General features: G+C 46.0%; 2 pseudogenes; both read left to right on the top strand.

Annotated features, from left to right (window-relative positions):
• The first annotated feature begins 471 nt into the window (after positions 1 to 471).
• LOC136514206 (type I inositol polyphosphate 5-phosphatase 8-like) lies at positions 472 to 14,625 on the top strand (annotated as a pseudogene).
• Positions 14,626 to 15,468: 843 nt separating this feature from the next.
• LOC136510310 (uncharacterized) lies at positions 15,469 to 17,917 on the top strand (annotated as a pseudogene).
• Positions 17,918 to 18,242: the final 325 nt, after the last annotated feature.

The following is an 18,242-nucleotide window of genomic DNA, read 5'->3' as shown; positions in this document are numbered from 1 at the left end:
CCGCCCTCCCGTTTTCTTTCGATCATGTTCAGATCCATGCTTCATTTCTGATGACGACTCTGTCTGTCGATTGTTAATTAATTCTCCAGAGAAGAAAAAAAATTGCGAGCGGATTTGAATGCTCTTGCCAAACAGATTGTTGGCGCATGTGCACCGCACCGCTCGCTCTGCTCTTTTTTTTTCTGCCCCCTCTCTTCTCCACTTCCCCTGCTGCGCCTAGTTTACTCTCCCAGTTCGGCAGGTCCATCCCCGTCCAGCTGCATCGCAGCCGTACTAGCCAGCAGCAGCTTCCTCGCGTTCTTCAGTCTCATCATCAATACCCTACATTACATTACTTAAGATTCAGTAGCTAGCTTTATGCCTGCTTTGCTGTTGTATACTAGTATATTCTTGTTCCGGCAGGTCTATCTGATCACATGACCTTTTTTGACAGACAAGAAGAAAGAGGAGAGAACAATTCAGCTGGAAGCCATGAGGACAAGGAATCCGACAATGTCAAAGGTTGGTCGATCGGGGGGACGAACTTTCAGCTAGTTTTTGTCAAAATTTTCTTCTTTTTAATTTGTATGTAAACAAAGCCAGTCAGCAGGAATTAATAGGATGCCTTTTAAGCAGTAACCGAGATCAGTCTTCCCTCTCTTATCTTTCGTGCAGTCATCGTCGTGGCCAAAGGCCAAGACGGTTGTAAAGAAATGGCTCAACCTCAAGGACTCAGATTTCCACTCCGACTGCATCGGTAAGCTGCCCCAGCCTACCACCTCCTTTCATTCTTTCTTTCACCTCTAGGATTTTGTTTCAGTTTTCCTTTTTCCCTCCAAGCTTTGACATCCCTGCTCTGATGACAAGACTGCTATGTGGCTGGCTGCTTGCTTGACCAGATGAGAGGTTTGGAGGAGAGACGATGAGGAGGAGGAAGAGCTGCTCCGACAGAGACGACCTGTCAGGTAGAGTACTAAACTGTACATTGCAACTCTTTCACCAAGCAAGCACAACACCCTTCTCTCGCTGTGTTGAAAAAGCAAGCGACTTTTCACCAAGCATCTGCATCCTTCTCTTCTCTCGTTGTGTCCACACATCCGGGGGTGTCACGTGGGGGTATTTCATGGGGGTGTTCGGATACTAATGAAAAAATAAATTACAGAATCCGTCAGTAATCCGCGAGACGAATTTATTAAGCCTAATTAATCTGTCATTAGCACGCGTGTTACTGTAGTACCACATTATCAAATCATGGACTAATTAGGTTTAAAAGATTCGTCTTGCAAATTAGTCGCAAAATATACAATTAGTTATTTTTTAGTCTATATTTAATACTTCATGACCTTTACAGAGTACCAGCTGCTGCTACGCTTTTACAGCGGTTCCAATCTTTCTTTTCATCAACAATGTTTTATAGATTGGTTTTTAACCATTCCATTCCTTCTTTTATATATATATATATATATATATATATATATATATATATATATATATATATATATATATATATATATATATATATATATATATATATATTATTTCCTCATGGTTTTGTTTCGTCTCCTGCCATGCACGTCGACTGCTGCTGTACCTGTAATCCGATCCAGGTGGCTGGCTGGTGGAGGAGAGCTGTGACGACCTGCGGCGGCCGCCTCTTCCCCGCCCCCGGTACGGCTCCTCGGCCACTGCTGTCATGAATGAACTGGATGCTATGTTTTTCTGAACATGGCTGATGGGAATACTTTGGGACTGCCGACCTCTGCCTCTGGGCTGTGCCTTCTCTGTTTTTTTTCCCTAGAGCCGGTGGTTGCAGTCACAGGGATCGTATAGGCTCCGTTCGGCTGGCTGAATTTGTCTGAAAAATACTGTTTTGGCTAAGAAAACAAGCTGAATAATGTTGTTTTTGGGGCAAGCCGAACGGGCCATAATCACGTAGCTATGCCTAGTGATGCTGCTAGCTAGTACTAGAATAGTTTTTAGATTTCTTCAAGAGAAAGAATATTTTTTTTAGAAACTACTCCAATACTGATCCAATACTGTATGTGTTCTAATATACAAGAGTAGATGAAGCCATGAAGGAATTAATGGTCAGTAACTGTAACTGCTGCATTCTTTCTCTTCAGGATGTTCGTTGGGACATGGAACGTAGGAGGGCGAGCGCCGCACGGAGGGCTGGATCTCTCGGACTGGCTCACCGACGACGGCCCTGATCCCTCCTATCCTCACATCTACGTCCTCGGGTACGTGTCTGTATTATTACTCCTATACACAGCATGTATGATGTGTTTGCCATCTTTAAACATGTAGTAATATGTTCAGTAGTTCTTGTGAACTCCTCGGCAGTCAACACTTGGCAGCCTATTCATCATCTCTGAAACTTTCTTCACGGAGAAAGCAAATGATATTGCTAGTCTGGCCTCGTTTAGATTGCAAGTTTTTTCACTCTTTCTTCATCACATTAAATCTTTGAACACATGTATGGAGTATTAAATGTAGATAAAAAAATAACTAATTACACAGTTTGATTGTAAATTACGAGACGAATCTTTTGAGCCTAGTTAGGCCATGATTGGACAATAATTGTCAAATACAAACGAAAGTGCTATAGTACCAAATACTGATTCCTAACCTCAATCTAAACACGGCCCTAAAACTCTGAAGGTTGCTACTGATTACTGAACACTGACAGAGCCAGGCAGGAATGGTTTAGCCCCCGTTTCAGAGCTAATCCCTGCATTTGTCTGGAAGCTCCACTCCGATCCACTCTTGGTAATCATGAAACCAGAGTGTCCTGGCATAGGAGTTGGCAGCCCTTTGTGTGGATTTCAGTGTAAAGTGCACTAAACCGCATGCTTGGCAGTGCCTGCAATTATGAGCAGTGGTACGTCATGGTCATAGATTTCAGTGTTGCGTTAGTTTCCGAAGCTAATCATGATGATTAGAGCGTGTTCTTTTCTCCAGGCCTATGACCAGAGACTAAAACGAGAACTAAAATAGTGTTTGTTTTCAGGGAATAAAGGGGAGGAGGACGAGGCAGGAAAGAGAGGGAGGGGCACGGGCTGTTTAGTCCCAATTAACAGCCCTTATGAGACTACTACATTTTAATTTCTAGTCCCTGTTTTAGTCCCTAGTGTTTGGTTCAAAGAGATTAATTGGAACTAAAATTTAGCGTTTAGTCCCTCCTCCCATCCAAAAGAGCACGCCCTTTGTACAGTACTCCGGCATTTCCCATTTTCCCTTTCAGAAGCTATGGGTGCTGTAGGCTGTAGTACATACTCACTCACTCACTAGCTCCTGGTAGTAGTACACATAGGAAATGGTAGTTTTGGTTTCTTGTTTCCTGTCAAGTGTCATACCTTACCTGGAGAGTAGCATAAACAGAAGGGTAAAATCATGTCGTGTCACAGCACGCAGCAGTCACCATGATCCCGTTGGTTTGACCTGTTTTTACAGTAAAAAAGTCCTATGATGTCTGCAAACTGCATGTTTCAAAACTCCTGTTGGTCTGAATTCCATTGGTTGTTCATGCATGTCGGAAACACAGGTTCCAGGAGATCGTGCCGCTGAACGCCGGTAACGTGCTCGGCGCCGAGGACATGGCCCCGGCGCGCAAGTGGCTGGACCTCATCCGGCGAGCGCTGAACGGCCCTGCATCAGACGACGCCACCTCCTCCTCCTCCTCCTCGTCGAGCAGCAGAAGCCACAGGTCTCCCTCGGACACGCACCTGTTAGATTGATCTCTCAACCAATAAGCCCAACGATCTATTGGGCCTTGGTCACGCGTCCTGATCGAGGGCGCCCAACCCTACATGGTTGGTGGGCCCCCGTACACTACGCTATATAAAGAGGTGGGGGCCGGCGGCTCAAAGTATGAGGTTCGCCGTGAGCCGCAAACCCCACCGACAAACCCTAGACCGATCTAAGAGGGCGCGCAGCCAGCGACGGGAAGCTCCGCTGACTTCGCCGTCGTCACTGCTACGCCATCCGTCTGCACTGCATCGACGTCCGTGCAACCTCTACTCCACCCGTCGCTGCCCGTGTGCTGCCTCCATCAACGAACCAGCGATGGCCAGCTCAACCGCGACTTCATCCGAAGGCTTAAGTTCAACACCAGCACCTCTACCCTATCTCCCACTCTCTGCTTGTTCTAGTTCATCATGTTCAACAGCAAATCGCCTAGATCTACCCTAGTCGATCCACAGAATTCAACAATGGTACCAGAGCCAAGGTTTAAGTATAGATCTTGGATTATAGGGTTTGATCTAGAACGGGTACCGATTAGAAAAGGAAAAGTTGATTAGATCCAGTGCGGATCTAAGCAGAAAAGGGTCGACCGACGTTCGGTTGAACCCTAAACTCGATCCGTCGGATCTGAGAAAAGATATAGTTCGGATGAACCCTAACCCTAATGAGGTTAAAGAAGAAGAAGGGCTCGGTTTTCATGCAAAGATCGAACCCTAAAACCCGAAGGCGATTTGGGAAAAAAGAAAAACAGTGTCGTCCCCAACCCTAACCCTAACCCTAATCGGAAAATCGTGCAAAATCCGAATCAAAGAAACCGAAAGGGGAAAGAAGGGGAAGAGGGTGGCTCGGCTCACCTCGCCGTCGAACACGCCGGCGCGCGGGGGAAAAGGAAGGGGAAAAGAACGGCCGGCCGGGGGCTCAGCTCGCCAAGATCTGGCCAATAGGGCACCGTCGCAAGGCTACTCGACGGCGGCATGCTCAGCCATGGGCGAGCACGCGCGCCGGCAAGGAACTTCACGGCGGCGCCATCTCCATCTTCTTCACTGCTACTCGTTCTTGGGCGGTGCAGGCACAAGAAGAAGGGGGAGAAGGGAGAAAGAGAAAGAGAGGCTAGGGGGAGCAACCGTGGAACAGCTACGGCGGCCGGCGTCCTCCACGGTCGCCACCGCCGCTGCCGTTCTCGGCACTGAGAGAGAAAGCAAGCAGAGAAATGGTCTAGGGTTTCGGGGGGGCGCGGCCGGCCGGGGTTTTTGATGCCCCGAGCTGTGCGCTCCACCGCTCGATCTGGATCAACGGCCAGGAGCGCTCGGGCCAAAATTAGCCTAGGCGGGATAGGGCGCGAGGCCGAATTCCCGGCCTAGGCCCAGGTTGCGGCCTGGGCGCGGGGGAGCGCGCTGAAAGCCGTGGGCCATGGGCCGGTCGCGCTGCTATGGGCCGAAATTGCCGAACAGTGAAATTGAATTCTTTTTTATTTTCCAGAAACTGTTCATTCATATTTGATAAATTCGAGCTGAATTATGATGTTGAAATCTATACAATTTTGATCTAACGTCAATTTTGTTCAGAGAATAGTAAAGTGCAGTAACAGTTTCTGGAAAATAGAATTAAAAAGATTTATTAAAGTTTCCGCTGCGTACTTAAAAATTGTTGCATTCATTATTAAATTCGAACCAACGGGAGAATTTAATTTTGAAACATAGATAATTTTTACAGTTATTATAATGTTGTTATTATTCTGACCAACGTTGATTAATAGCAATATTATAATATTGATGTTATTATGGTTTTTTGTTATGCATTATTTCTATTTCTGCCCAACGGTGATGTAGATTTAATGTATAAAATAATTGTATGTTTTAATTTTGACCAACATTAAACTAAGGCATGCAATTATTGTTGTTATCATTTGTGTTCTCACACTATTTGAATTGTGTTTTCAGAAGGATACAACTTGATGAGTTGTATCAAAGAGATCCCCACTCTAAAAGGTGATAACTATATTGAGTGGAAGAAAAAGATAGACCTGGCTTTCATCCTCGCTGAGGTGGACTGGGTTGTCACCACACCATGCCCTAGAGAACCTATGGCACCGATGAGGGAGATAGATGAGACTGATGCTGCATGGCAGAACAGAGAGCGGGATTTTGCTCCCGTAAAGATGTCCTATGACCTTGAGCATAGGAAATGGGTCACTGCCAACAAGAAGTGTTTGGCAGTGATAAAGAACACGATTGAGCCTGCTATTGTGGGCTCAATTCCAGACTGTGACACGGTCACATAGTACCTAGATAGAATAAAAAGTTAGTTCACTGGCTCTTCAAAGACATATGCAACCCAGCTGATCAAGCAGCTGGTTACAGAAAGGTACTCTAGTGGCGGCAGTGGCATTAGAGAGCACATACTGAGAATGAGCAATCTGGCATCTAAGCTCAAACCAATGGATTTGACACTCAAGGATAAATTTCTTATTCATTTGATTTTTGTTTCTTTACCCAAAGAATTTGACACCTTTGTTGTTAATTACAACATACAGCATAAAAAATGGGATTTAGAAAAGCTCATAGCCATGTGTGTGTAGGAGAAGGAAAGAATAAAAGTTTCACAAGGTGGTTCTATCAACTACCTAAAAGATAAGAAAAAGAACTATAATAACAGCTCTTCCTCCAAGTCATCTAGAAAAGGTCCCATGCAACAGTCTCAGAACAAGCAACTCCCAGTGGAAAAAGACCAGTGTCTCCATTGTAGAAAGACGGGACATTATAAGAAGAATTGTCCCGATTTCCTAAAGATGATAATAAAGAATAAAGGTGAGAACATTATTATGTTCGTAAATGAATCCTTGTATGTAAAGTTTTCAAAATCTACTTGGTGGATTGATTCAGGTGCAACTATTCATGTTGCTAATTCATTACAGAGATTCCGTTCGATGAGAACTTTGCAAAGAAGCGAAAGTTTCATTAAAGTCATAAATGGAGTACAAGCAGATGTTGAGGCCGTTGGAGATCTTCCTCTAAAGCTTCCAGATGGCTTCATACTTTTTCTTAGAGATGTTCTTTATGTACCTTCTTTGCAAAGAAACCTGATTAGTGTATCAAAGTTGGACCATGATGGTTATGATTGCCATTTTGGAAATGGCAAATGTCAGATATTGTTTAATAATAAATGTGTTGGTCTTGCCTTTCGACAAGACGAGCTTTATTTGTTATCACTTCGTGAAAATGTGAATTCTGTATGTGATGTGAATGAAAATGTATCCTCATCGAACAATGGAAACAGAAAACGAAAGAGAGCTCACGATGCGTTGTCGAAATTATGGCACTGTCGTTTAGGCCATATTTCGAGGGGGAGAATAGAAAGACTAGTTAAGAACGATATTCTTTCTCCATTAGAGCTCTCAGAGTTAGAACAATGTAGAGATTGCATAAAAGGAAAGTATGTAAAGAAAATTAAGAAAGATGCCAAACAAAGCGTAGGAATTCTATAGATTATTCACACAAACATATGTGGTCCTTTTTCTGTGAAAAGTGTGGATGGTTATGATTTATTCATAACATTCACAGACGATTACTCTCGGTTTGGCTACATTTATCCAATTAAAGAAAGAACAGAAGCGTTGGATAAATTCAAAATATTTAAAGCAGAAGTTGAAAATCAGCATGATTTAAAGATTAAGATAGTCAGGTCTGACCATGGGGGAGAGTACTATGGTCGGCATACCCCATATGGACAAGTTCCTGGACCTTTTGCAAGGTTCTTATAGGAGAATGGTATAGTCGCCCAGTATTTAACACCGGGCGAACCTCAGCAGAATGGAGTAGCTGAAAGGCGTAACCGTACCCTGATGGATATGGTGCGTAGTATGATAAGTTACTCCACTTTACCCATGAGTCAGTGGATGGAGGCGTTAAAAACCGCCATTCATATTCTCAATAGAGTACCAAGTAAGTCGGTGCCCAAAACACCGTATGAGTTATGGACAGGAAGAGTACCCTCACTTAACCACTTGCGTGTGTGGGGGAGCCCTGCTGAGGCTAAAGTTTTTAACCCAAACATTGGGAAGGTAGATCCCAAAATAGTGAGTTGCCATTTCATTGGCTACCTAGAAAAGTCAAAAGGTTTTCGTTTCTACTGTCCTAACAAACATACAAAGTTTATGGAAACGAGACACGCTGTCTTCCTAGAGGATGAAATGATTAGGGGGAGCATGGTAGCTCGAGAAATTGACCTTGAAGAGAAGCGGGTGTATGCACCCACTCCGATCATTCATGAGCCATTTTTCTCACTACCTGCTGTTGCTGCACCAACAGTACAAGACACTGTGGTGCCAGCACCTGTTGTTATCCTGCCTGTGGCAACAATGAATGATGATGAGGAACCTGTGCCTCAGGATCCTATAGAACCTATTGCCACACATGAGGGGGAGCAACAACAGCCTCAAACAGAAAATGTGCCAATTGAGGAGGCCCCTAGAAGGTCTCAAAGAGTTAGAAAATCAGCTATTTCTGCTGATTATGAAGTGTACAACACTGAAGAATTTCAAATGTAGGATGATCCCACCTCATTTGAAGAAGCCATGAAAAGTGATCATTCATCAAAGTGGCTTGAGGCCATGGAAGATGAAATGAGATCAATGAATGCAAATAAAGTTTGGGATTTGGAGATAATTCCTAAAGGAGCCAAAACAGTAGGTTGTAAATGGGTCTACAAAACAAAACTTGACTCTCAAGGGAATATAAAGAGATATAAAGCCCGACTTGTGGCAAAAGGCTTTACACAAAGAGAAGGGATTGATTACAATGAGACCTTTTCTCCAGTCTCATGTAAGGATTCCTTCAGAATCATAATGACATTAGTAGCACATTACAATTTGAAATTACATCAGATAGATGTAAAGACGGCATTTCTCAATGGAGACTTAGAGGAAAATATTTACATGGCACAACCGAAAGGTTTTGTCATGGAAGGAAAAGAACGTTTGGGATGTCGCCTAAAGAAATCTATTTATGGATTAAAACAAGCTTCAAGACAGTGGTACTTAAAGTTTGATCAGACAATAAAGAATTTTGGGTTTAAAGATAATGTTGAGGACAATTGTGTCTACGCAAAGTTTAAGAATGGAAAGTTTATCTTCCTTGTCCTGTATGTGGATGATATCTTACTTGCTAGTAGTGATGTCAGTCTACTACTGGAGACAAAGAAGTTTTTGTCCTCAAAATTTGATATGAAAGATCTTGGTGAAGCTTCATTCGTTCTAGGGATCGAGATTCACCGAGATAGAAGTAAAGGGGTATTAGGACTGTCACAAAAGGCATACATAGAAAAAGTCTTAAAAAAATTCAGTATGCACAAATATAGTTGAAGGGTCGAGATGGCGACTAGAGGGGGGGTGAATAGTCTTTTCTAAAACTTAATCACGTTGGCTAACCGATACAAATGCGGAATTAAAACTATCGGTCTAGCCAAGACTATGCCCCACTATATATGTTCACTAGCACCTTGCAAAGATAACAATTATGCAACAAAGGTGCGGGCTAGCTAGAGCTCTCCTAAACAATTCTAGGAGCAAGGTTACACAAACCTAGGCCACTAGTACTTTAAGCGACAAGGGAGCTCCTACACATGCTAGTAAGCAAAAGCACAAAGCTAACGATGCTCACTAGCAATGCTCAATAACAAGGCAACCAATGCCTAATTAGAGAGCGCAAATACTTAGCTACACAAACTAAGCAATGTGACTAACAAGGTTACTAAAACCAAATTAGCCACACAAGGGAGCTACTTCTATGCTACACAAGCAAGAAGGTAATTAGCAAGCTACACAAGCTATCTAATTACAAGAGCAACTACACAAGCTTAATATGTATAAAAGTAATTGGAAGCTTGTGTAATGGGGATGCAAACCAACGGGAAGAACAAGGTTGACACGATGATTTTTCTCCCGAGGTTCATGTGTTTGCCAACACGCTAGTCCCCGTTGTGTCGACCGCTCACTTGGTGGTTCGGCGGCTAATTAGCATCACCCGCTAAGCCCGCACGTCGGGCGCCGCAAGAACCTACCCCTTGAGTGAGGGTAGCTCAATAACACGCTTTACTAGAGTTGCTCTTCGCGGCTCCCGCGGGGTGAGCACAATGCCCCTCACAAGCTCTTCTCCGGAGCGCCGCACAAGCTTCTTGCGCGCTTCGACGGAGACCACCACCAAGCTGTCTAGGAGGTGGCAACCTCCAAGAGTAACAAGCACCACCGGCTTGCAACTCGATCACCTAGTGCCACTCGATGCAACCTCACGATGCAATCGCACTAGAATCGCTCACTCACACAATCGAATGATCACTATCAAGTATGTGTATGATGGAGGGCTCCTAAGCACTCTCAAGCATAGACACAAAGTCCCCCAAGGTGCTCAGCACCAGCCATGGCCGAGGGCCACTTCTATTTATAGCCCCAAGGGCTAAACTAGCCGTTACCCCTTCACTGGGCAACGGTCGGGCCGACCGGACGCTCCGGTCGTGTTGACCGGACGCTAGACCTCAGCGTCCGGTCGCTCGCAGACGACCACGTGTCCCGGTTCCAATGGTCATTTGTCTTGACCGGACGTAGCAGCACTCAACTGACCGGACGCTGAACCTCCAGCGTCCGGTCGTTTCTAGTAAGCTCCCGAGCATGACCGGACGTGTCTGGTCGAACGTGATCGGACGCAGCCAGCGTCCGGTCACACTCCAGTTACTGCGTCACCGTACGTCAGCCTGACCGGACGCAGCCTTCCAGCGTCCGGTGCATTCAGATCCAGCGTCCGGTCAGTTGACCGACGCCGGCATCTTCGCGACCAACTCGTTTTCACTTCTAACTTCTTCACCCTTGCACCAATGTGCTAACCACCAGAATTTGCATCCGGCGCAATAGAAAATAGACATTCCATTTTCTCGAAAGCGCCGAATCCCGCCTCGCAAGCTCAGCGGGAGGGAGAGAGAGACCCAAACCCATCTTAACCCTGCAAACACCACCGCCTTTGTAAATGTGCCAACACCACCAAGTGTACACCACCATGTGTATGTGTGTTAGCATTTTCACAATCATTTCCCAAAGGATGTTAGCCACTCAACTTGCCACGCCACTCGATCCTAGCGACAATACAAAGTTAGATCACTCGAGTGGCACTAGATGACCGATATGCAAACAAGTTTGCCCCTCTTGATAGTACGGCCATCTATCCTAAACCCAGTCATAAACTTCTCTACACACCTATGACCGGTGAAATGAAATGCCCTAGGTTATACCTTTGCCTTGCGCATTCCATTCTATCTCCTCCAATGTCGATGCAACACATGCACCAACACGATCAACAATGATATGATCCACTCCATATCATCACATGATCATATTGGTTCATCGATCTTGACTCTACTTGCTCTTCACCGTTGCCATCGTCCATCGGCGCCAAGTCTTGCTCAAGCTTCACCGCCACGCGATCCATCACTCCAAAGCCTTCGACTTGCCCTTCACGCTTGCAACCGGTCCATCAAGCCAAGTCTTGTCTTGATCTTCTCCACCTTGATCACATGACTCAATGTCATGTCTCATGTGTATTTAAGCTCCTTCATCATCTCATGTGTGAGCTTTGCAACATCTCCAAGCCATTTTTACCTCCATGGCTTATGTTGCTCACACACATGTACCTGTGGACTAATCACATGTGTATCTCACATAAACACAATTAGTCCACCTAAGTTGTCACTCAATTACCAAAACCAAATAAGAACCTTTCAATAGTCCCTCACCTGCTCCTATAGTCAAGGGCGACAGATATGGGAATTTTCAATGCCCCAGGAACCAATATGAGATCAATCAGATGAAAGTGGTTCCATATGCTTCAGCTGTCGAAAGCTTGCAATATGCTCAAGTGTGTACGCGCCCTGACTTGGCATTTGTTACCGGATTACTTGGCAGATTCCAGAGCAATCCTGAAATAGAACACTGGAAATTGGTAAAGAAAGTCTTGCGTTATTTACAAGGAACGAAAAGCCTCATGATGACGTATAGAAGATCTGATTCACTCCATATAGTGGGATATTCAGATTCTGATTATGCGGGAGATAATAGAAAATCCACGTCTGGATATGTGTTTACTCTCACAGGGGGAGCTATTTCATGGAAAAGCTCAAAGCAAACCGTCACTATATCGTCCACAATGTATGCCGAGTTTATAGCGTGTTATGAGGCAACAGGGCAGGTGAACTGGCTAAAGAAGTTCATACCCGGTTTGAAGGTGGTTGACGACATCAATAGACCACTAAAGTTATACTGCGATAATAATCCAGCAGTACAGTATGCTCACAACAATAGGTCAAGTGGTGCTGCCAAACACATTGACATAAAGTATTATGTTGTGAAGGATAAAGTCCGGAATCAAATGATAAGTCTTGAGCATATAAGTACCGAAAAGATGCTCGTGGATCCGTTTACAAAAGGCTTATCACCCAACGTGTTCAGAGAACATGTAGCCGGCATGGGTTTAAGGGAAAGCCTATGATTCCTAGACTATAAAGGGCCCAAAAGTTAAAGTAACTATTTCAGATCAGAGACGTGCATTGTAGCTGTTAAATCTATCGGCGATTGACCGTGACGATGAAACATGCTTTATGCATCATCTGTGAAGAAATGAGTAAGGATAAAAGGATTGAAGTTTAAAGTTTAAAGATAAAAGTAATAGTGAGATCAAGGGGGAGAATGTTAGATTGATCTCTCAACCAATAAGCCCAACGGCCTATTGGGCCTTGGTCACGCGCCCTGATCGGGGGCGCCCAACCCTACATGGTTGGTGGGCCCCCATCGCACTACGCTATATAAAGAGGTGGGGGCCGGCGGCTCAAAGTACGAGGTTCGCCATGAGCCGCAAACCCCACCGACAAACCCTAGACCGATCTAAGAGGGCGCGCAGCCAGCGACGGGAAGCTCCGCTGACTTCGCCGTCGTCACTGCTACGCCATCCGTCTGCACTGTATCGACGTCCGTGCAACCTCTACCCCACCCGTCGCTGCCCGTGTGCTGCCTCCATCAACGAACTAGCGATGGCCAGCTCAACCGCGACTTCATCCGAAGGCTCAGGTTCAACACCAACACCTCTACCCTATCTCCCACTCTCTGCTTGTTCTAGTTCATCATGTTCAACAGCAAACCGCCTAAATCTACCCTAGTCGATCCACAGAATTCAACAGCACCTGCTCCAGAAAGGCGGACGCGTGAGCTTCTCGGACCTGCTGGCGGCAACGGAGGACGACAGCCGTAGCAGACCGAGCACGGCGTCATCGGAGCCGAAAGACGACGACGACGCCGGCAGCGAGCCGTCCACGTCGTCGTCGACACCGGAGTCGAGCAGCGAGGAGGAGCCGGCGGCCCGGCGGCACCATGGCGGACGATACCGCTACCGACTGGCGGCCAGCAAGCAGATGGTGGGCATCTTGCTGTGCGTGTGGGTCCGCGCCTACCTCCCCCCCTGCGTCGCCGGCGTCAGAGCGTCGTGCGTCGGCAGGGGCGTCATGGGCTACATGGGCAATAATGGCTCCGTGTCCGTCAGCCTCTCGCTGCGCGGCGGCGCGTCTCTGTGCTTCGTGTGCACGCAACCTCGCGTCGGGCGACAGGGACGGCGACGGCGACCGACGCAACGGCGACGTGGCCGAGATCCTGAGGCGGACGAGGTTCGCGCGGCGGGACTCGCCGTCGCCGTGCAGGGCGGCGGCACCGATGACCATCTTGGAGCACGAGGAAGTAGCTAAGCGCTTAGGCCTCCCGACCGATGCACTCACGGACGTCGTCCACGCGCCATTACTGACCAAAGAGAACAACGTGCATCGGTGCGTGCAGCAAGGTGATATGGCTGGGCGACCTCAACTACCGGCTGATGGAGGGAGGAGGAGGCACGCGGGAGCTGGTGGAGCTGCACGAGTGGGCGGCGCTGCTGGAGCGGGACCAGCTGCGGGCGGAGCAAAAGGCCGGCCGCGTGTTCGCCGGGTGGGAGGAAGGCCGCATCGCGTTCCCGCCCACCTACAAGTACGTGGCCGGCTCCGACGCCTACGCCATGCTGAGCATCGCCAACTCCTCGTCCTCCGCCACCGCCGCCGACAGCTCCCGGTCCCGGGACAGGAAGAAGCGCACGCCGGCATGGTAACTAATTGTTCCGACCGGCGATCCTACCGAATTAATTAATTAATGCCGAGCTTGGCTGATCGAGACGCGCGCGTGCGTGCGTGCTGTTGTTGCATTGCAGGTGCGACCGCATCCTGTGGCGCGGCGAGGGGATGGAGCAGCGCTGGTACGCGCGCGGCGAGTCACGGTTCTCCGACCACCGCCCCGTCGCCGCGCTCTTCTCCGCGCGCCTTGGCGGCGACGGCGGCGACAAGCCAGCGCCGGCGCACTCGTCCAGGTTCTGACGACGACACACGATTGGAGCTTTGGGTGCTCGCTTCCCGACGGCACTAACAGCCGAACAGGCTAGAGATCGATGGAGCGCGCGAACGCCGGCATGGACAGTCCTGTGACGAGTGTTGAGTTGGCCGCCCGCCACGCGCATTGCTTTGCAGCGTGAATCAGTTGAGAGGATCAATGGATGCAGGCCGCCGTGCATGCCATGCGCCGGCACGGCGGAGGCAACACCGGCCGCGGTCTGAGGCCCCGAAAGGATAAAAGCACGCATGCGTGCATGCAGATGCAGGCATGCCATGCATGCCGGCCCGTGCGTGCTGAGCTGAGTTCTGAGTAGCTGATGAGGGATGATGATTGGCTAGCTAGCTGCCATTGGGGTTGGGCTTGCTTGCATTGCATTGGGCAGGCGGCAGCGACAGGCCAACAGAGACGACGACATTCTCCTTGGGAACGCGCAAGCTTTTTAGGTTCAGGCTCGAGAACAACAAAACAACGTTAGTAGGCCTGCGTGTAGAAGTAGGAGGTGGAGATCACTGAATTAATTTAATTGTTGTTATTATCCTCTGGCAGGGGCGGATCTACAGTAGTAGCATGGGGGTACAGCTGTCACCCCAAAATTTCTGAAAAAAAATCAAGTATATATATTCTTTAATATCTTGTATATGTATAATACTCTTTCTAGGCCCAGCTGCGGCCCATTTTCAAACTTACAGCAGCCCATTTCCAAACATATTGACGTATAATAAGCACTTTGCCGATCTGCCGAATACGAAACGACGCGTCACAGCTCACAGCGATACAACTCCTTCCTCAACCCCACCCGCCGCCGCTGCAAAGACGGAAACCCTCGTCGTCGTCGTTCGGTCGTTGTCTGACGGCCGGCCGGCTGGCTGAGGCGCTGCTTGCCTGCTTCCGATTTCCGACCTTTCCTCCGGTCGTCTGCCCGTCCTACACGCTACGCCAATATGCCCAGGAACTGCCAAACTGACAAGCAGGACTGCTGACAAGTTGCAAAGGGTAAAAATTCAATCTTGTTCTATTGCGATCACTGATCAATCATTTTTTTTACCGGAATATTCCCATCAATAATGAGTTCTAGTTTGCGGAATCCCTCTTCTAATTTGACCGATTATTGCAGACTGCAGAACATCAAGGATCAAGTAGCATGAAGAGGAATAACAATCTTGCATCTCTATGGAATGCTCATGCTCAGAAACAGAAAGCACAAAAGGTGTCTTCTTCCACTCCAAATCAACTAATTATTCATGATCAGCAAGTAGGACCTGAAATTCCTTGTGAGGAAGAAATACATGAGACACAGGAGATGAATGGAAGATCAAGAAGCAAGACCTGAAAATCCTAGTGACGAAGAAATACATGAGGAACAAGAGACAGAAGAGGGAATTTATGATGTTGATCGTCTTCCCCATGATCCTGGAAAGAGGATCCCCATCATCCAATATTCTGCCAATGAGCAAGATGCAGTGAGAAGAGGATATATTGCAAAAGGGCCATGCCAGCCAAGGACATATAATTTTCCACAGCGACAAATTGGTGGTAAGCGTCGCTTTCCGGTTAGATGGTTTGACAAGTATGATTGGCTTGAGTACAGTGTGGAAAAGGATGCTGCCTTCTGCTTTGTTTGTTATTTGTTTGCGGATACAGCTAATTATGTTGGTGGTGATGCTTTTGTGAATAGTGGGTTTAGAAAATGGAACCAGCCTGCAAAACTTGACTTGCATGTTGGAAGCATTACAAGCACCCACAATGAAGCTCTTGAGAAATTTACTAATTTCATTAGGCCAAGAGCATCAATAGCAAGTACTTACATTAAGCACACCACAGAAGAAAAAGTTAAATATAAGGCGCGCTTAACCTACTCAATTGGTTGTCTGAGGTTTCTTTTGCGTCAAGGGCTGTCTTGTCGGGGACATGATGAAAGTGACACATCTAGCAATATGGGGAATTTTAAGGAACTCCAAAAATGGTTGGGTGAAATGTTTGAAGATGTTAGAAAGGTTACAGGACAGAATGCTCCCAAGAATTGTCAGATGACTGCCCATTCCATACAAACAGATATCATTAACTGTTGTGCCAAAGAAACTAGCAAACTTATTATTGAAGATCTTAGAGATGACTACTTTTCTATACTTGCTGATGAATCTAGTGATGTTTACCAAAAGGAACAGTTAGCTCTTTGCATAAGGTATGTTGACAAAAAAGGGAGGGTTACAGAAAGATTCCTTGGTATTGTTCATGTTCAGGATACTACTTCTTCAACACTAAAAGATGCAATAGTGTCTCTTCTTATGGAGCACAAATTGACATTATCTAAATGTCGTGGTCAAGGATATGATGGAGCTAGTAACATGAAGGGGGAAATCAATGGGCTGAAAACAAAAATCATGGACGAATCTCCTTCAGCATACTATATTCATTGCTTTGCAGCACCAACTCCAATTGACTCTTGTTGCTGTTGCCAAACAAAATGATGACTGTGTCGCATTTTTTGATTGTGTCACAAATATTTTGAATGTTGTTGGGATTTCTTGTAGAAAGCATCACATGCTTAGAGAAGCCCAGGCACAGGAGGTTTTGGAAGCTTTAGAACAGGGTGAAATTGAAACAGGACAAGGTTTAAATCAAGAGATGGGTCTGGGTAGGCCAGGAGATACTCGATGGGGAACTCACTACAAGACTATTTCTCGTATTATTGCTATGTATCCCACACTCCGGAAAGTTCTTGGGAAGATCTCAAAAGATAAATCTCAATCTGAGCGTATAAAAGCTCAAAATTGCTTGACAGTAATTGAGTCATTTGACTTTATATTCATGGCACACTTATTGCTGACCATATTTGGATATACTGATGAGTTATGCAAGGCTTTGCAAAAAAGGGATCAAGACATTATTAATGCTATTGAACTTGTTGAGATGACTAAGTTCCATTTGCAAGTGTTGCGAGAGGACAATGAATGGGAAACCTTTCTGAAGGATGTCACATCTTTTTGTGTTAAACATCGAGTCAAGGTTCCTGATATGGATGGTTTTTATGTGCCTGTGGGGAGACCAAAACGTTACTTTGTGAAAGTAAAGAATCTTCATCGGTTCCATGTTGAAATGTTTCTAAGTGTCATTGATATGCAACTCCAAGAGCTCAATAGCAGGTTTGATAATATATCTTGCTTATTATTTTATTATTGTTCAGCTTTTTTGTTTTTTCCTTTCGTAATAATTTATTTTCTCCTTATTGGGGCAGGTTTGATGAAGTTAATACAGAGCTTCTTGTTTGCATGGCTGCTCTAAATCCAGCTAATTCATTTGCTGCTTTTGATAAAGATAAACTTATGAAACTTGCAAAGTTTTATCCTCAAGATTTTACAAGTACAGATTTGGTCCAACTTTCTTCGCAGCTTAATATGTTTATTGTTGATGTGCGAAACGACACAAGGTTTCAACAAGTGAAGAATCTTAATGAGCTATCTATCAAACTAGTTGAGACAAAGAAGCATGATCGCTTTAAACAGGTTTATTTATTGCTGAAATTGGTCCTCATCCTTCCCGTAGCTACTGCAAGTGTTGAGAGAGTCTTTTCAGGAATGAACTATGTGAAGACCAAGCTTCGGAATAAGATGGGTGATCAATACTTAAATGAATTGTTTGGTCACATTTATTGAGCGTGACTTTTTTCGACGTGTAAGCAATGAAGATATCATTAAACGCTTTCAAGCCATGGCGGAACGGCAGTGTGAAGCTTTAGCTGGAAACTTGTATTAGTATATTAGAATTATGGAAAGTTGAAAACATGTAACTTATCACAACTATTTTATCATCGTTTAGTGATCTAATTATGTCGTGTCCATGTTCGTTGACTATATCGTTTTCGTCCGTACCCCCATGATTGAAATCCTAGATCCGCCACTGTCCTCTGGCAACAGGATTTTTTTTAAGGTTCTGGCAACGGAATTGAGCCGCTGCTGGTGGCTGCTGCACAAATCAGAAAGGTTCCGCTGTGTGTTTTCGATTGGATGAGCAGCAATCGTCAATCGATAATGCTAAGGCATTGGCGTCCCTGCGCCCTAACGTCTACGTCACACGGCAC

This window comes from Miscanthus floridulus, chromosome 16 (genome assembly GCF_019320115.1).
Source record: "Miscanthus floridulus cultivar M001 chromosome 16, ASM1932011v1, whole genome shotgun sequence".
Classification (NCBI taxonomy): Eukaryota; Viridiplantae; Streptophyta; class Magnoliopsida; order Poales; family Poaceae; genus Miscanthus; species Miscanthus floridulus.
This window is presented reverse-complemented; position numbering and strand designations above follow the sequence as displayed.